Genomic DNA, 3325 nt, shown 5'->3' with positions numbered 1-3325 from the left:
AGGAGCTTCAAGAGGTAGATGCAGAGGAGACAATAATGAAGCTAAAAAGGCGTACATGAAGAAATGATATATTCAACACGAGAAACCTGATTAAATAAATTCTGACAAGGGAGGCAAAAGCAAAATCTCAGTTGTGCATACATGTATACAACTTTTGTTTTGTTTTATGTCTTGGTAATATTTTTCTCTGTAAGAATAAAGTTACTTGTCCAGATCAACAGAACATAACAACAGCTTTGAACAGCAGAAAAATAGACACACAACCCAAAATTAATCGTTCCACTAATAAATTGACTAAGGCAATCTACAGTCATATGTGGACCTACTAGAGGAAATATCTGTGTTTTATACTAGTGATTTATGGAGTAACCTGCAGTGGACTGCAGTAACAAAAACGAAATACTGCCCAAACTACCTCATTTCTTTCAAAACTGTTGTTCGGAGCAGAAACACAGGGCTGTTGTAATATGATGATTTCTACTTATACGCAGGTCATATATAAAAATAAAGCAATTGGAAAACTGTTGTTCGGAGCAGATATATTGAAGAAGACAAGCAATTGGAAATGATGCAAACAACTAGACCAACTCATATAGTAAATGCCTGAATAGCAGTATTTGTTTATTGTATAACACTGTGATCAATTGGAAATTGGAAAAGATGCAAGCAACCCGACCAACTCATATAGTAAATGATGCAATCAACATGGGGCTGTTGTAATTTCATGATTTCTACTCATACACAGGTTATATACAAAAATAAAGAAATCAGAAATATATATTGCATACGACAACAATCAGTTGGAAATGATGTGAACAACTCGATTATATTACTTCGAGTTGCTGTATAACAATGAGACCAAGTTCAATAAAAAGCAAGCAAAGAGTAGATAACACGCTCACCGTCACCGCTTCATATAGTTGGTGCACACAATGATGGTGGGAAACTAGCATATGGTCGAGCAAGAAAGATGGAATTGCTATGCTCGGCAAACAACTCGACCTGGAAAGTCTTCAGGCCTACCGAAAAGTATCCAAACTGCTTCTCTTGTGAAGATGTGGTGTACCACGCTTCAATGAGCAGGCATCCGCCAGCTACATCAACTAGGTTGACACGCTTTACTGGCCATTGAATAACCTTCTCCAACTGCCATTGGTTATTCCTCGGAATGGAATACGAGAGCCAACATTGGCCATCTTTGTAGTGATCATAGCCTTTAGTTAGCATCCCGAGCATTCCTTCTGCTGCCTCGGAAAGGGCAAAACAATCAAACCCTTTTTCAGTCGGGAGGCCGACGGCAGAGAACTCCAATGCACGCACGTCCAGCACAAGCAACTCTCTCCGAAAACGCAAATGCCAATAGAAGCATCCATGGACAAATTGACGATTGGACAACCCAGTATCAGATATGACATTATATGAGCCAACAGAAACTAATGTAGCCTCACCACTCCATTGATCGAATGTAAGAGCACGCCACTGTCCTTGTCCATCCAATGATCTGGAGAAGACGAGAAGCAGCAGTTTGGTTGTGCATTCCACCAAGCACATGACCCTGAATGATAGAGGGTCCTCCTCATCCTCGCCGGGAGCAAGGAAAGTCTACAGACTGAGGAGGTCCAGTTGAGGGACCAGCGCTTTTAGGTCGCCGGGGACGGCGGGCAGCACGATGCAACGGCGGTGCACGGGGTGGCACACAGCGAGGTCCCTGTCCCAGAATTGACTTTGAGGGGAGACGGCGATGCCTCTGATTCTTTCTTTGGCATGGGCGCCGTCGAGGAGCACCCTTCCGTCAAAGAAGTCAATTGGCCTCCAGGTATGTTCCGGGGTGGAGGGGAGGAAGGATGAGCAGGAGAAGTCGAAGCCGGCGAAGGCGCGGGCAGCGACGGCGGAGGGGTGCGGCGGCTGGGCCGGGACGAAGGGTATGCGGTCGTGGAGAATGCCGACGAGAGGCGGCGGGTGGAGGGCGCGGTAGCGGCGCAGGAAGGCGTGGCCGGCGATGACGCGGCGGAAGGAGAGGCAGGCCGTGGAGGTGCGCGCGAGGTCGGCGGCAACGGGGAGGCGGAGGAAGATGTCCTCGAGCAGCACGTCCGTGGCGTCGGCGACGCACGGCGCGGGCGGCGGCATCGCGGCGGTCGGGTGGGGATTCGGCTTGGCCTTGGGAAGGAACGGCGTGGAGCTTCTCTTCTCGCGGGAACGGTGATGGCGGCCTGCAGGTCAGCTGCGCCCCACTTTCTTGCCGCCAGCTCCCCCACCAGCTGCTGCGCCGCCGTGCCCTTCTCTGCTCCCCCACCTGCTGCTCCTCCGCCGCCACGGGAGTGAGGAAGAGAGAAGGAAATGGGGATCGGGGGCTGAGACAACCTGATGTGGGTTGGATTTGGCAACAAGTTTTCTTCTTCTTTGCAACAGGGTTATTTTGGTCATGCAAAATATGAAATTTCATGTGTTTAAATCGTATAGAAATGTCAAATAGTCAATTCCTCTTTAGGCAGAAGGATCAGCACCATTTCTTAGAAGCGTTTTTGGGAAAAAGATCAACACAATTTTTTAGGGCATGTACATCGGTTTAGATACCCGCCGTCTGTAGCAATCGTCCACGTCAGTTGTAGATAGCCATAAAAACGACCTCTACAATGGGCAGTCTCTTTGGCTATCTGTAGCACCCAAAAATTAGGAGATATTGATGATAAAAAAATACGACGGTTAGGCGGAGCGAACAAGTCGCTACAGTCGCGTGAGGATACAACGGGGATAGGCTATCGGTAGCTAGCGATTTTCCTGGCGTATCGACCGTCTGCCAAATTGCAGACAGACTCCTGCCCTCTCCTCCCTCTCTCTCCTCCACGTTAAAAAATATCCAATGTGGCAAGTGTTACAGATGGCTGAGTGGACGCCGCTGTACATGCCTTTAGAGGTGCAACTGCGTTTTTTAGGCTCCGCCAGCGCATAGCCATGCAATGGAGAGAAAATCGTGTAGATAAGCCTACTTTTTCTAGGGAGAAAAAAAAGGAAAATGGATGAGATCCACGCGGAGACATAATAGCTCACACTTAGGCTTTGTTTGGTAAAAATGGATTTGGGTGGTTTAGGGAAGGAGGGATTTCAGTGGATCTGGTGAATCCCCTTCTTGCACCAATCTCCTCAGACCCCCCTCCAGGCGCAATCCCTTCCATATAAAACATTTTTTGGTAGGGAGGGATTTCTATATTGAGTTAAAATGATGCAAAACAGTTAAAATCCAATCTTGACAGGTTAAATAGCATCATAGATAGACAAACTCGCTACAAAATTGTAAATTTCGCCTAATAAAAATGTGACAACAGTT

At 47.3% G+C, this 3325-nt stretch overlaps 1 pseudogene; it reads right to left on the bottom strand.

Moving 5' to 3' along the window:
* Positions 1-912: 912 nt before the first annotated feature.
* On the bottom strand, positions 913-2127 carry LOC119284291 (annotated as a pseudogene).
* Positions 2128-3325: the final 1198 nt, after the last annotated feature.

This window comes from Triticum dicoccoides, chromosome 4A (assembly GCF_002162155.2).
Source record: "Triticum dicoccoides isolate Atlit2015 ecotype Zavitan chromosome 4A, WEW_v2.0, whole genome shotgun sequence".
In the NCBI taxonomy this organism is placed as follows: domain Eukaryota; kingdom Viridiplantae; phylum Streptophyta; class Magnoliopsida; order Poales; family Poaceae; genus Triticum; species Triticum dicoccoides.
The sequence above is the reverse complement of the archived record's forward strand: the minus strand, read 5'-3'. Positions and strand labels throughout refer to the sequence as shown.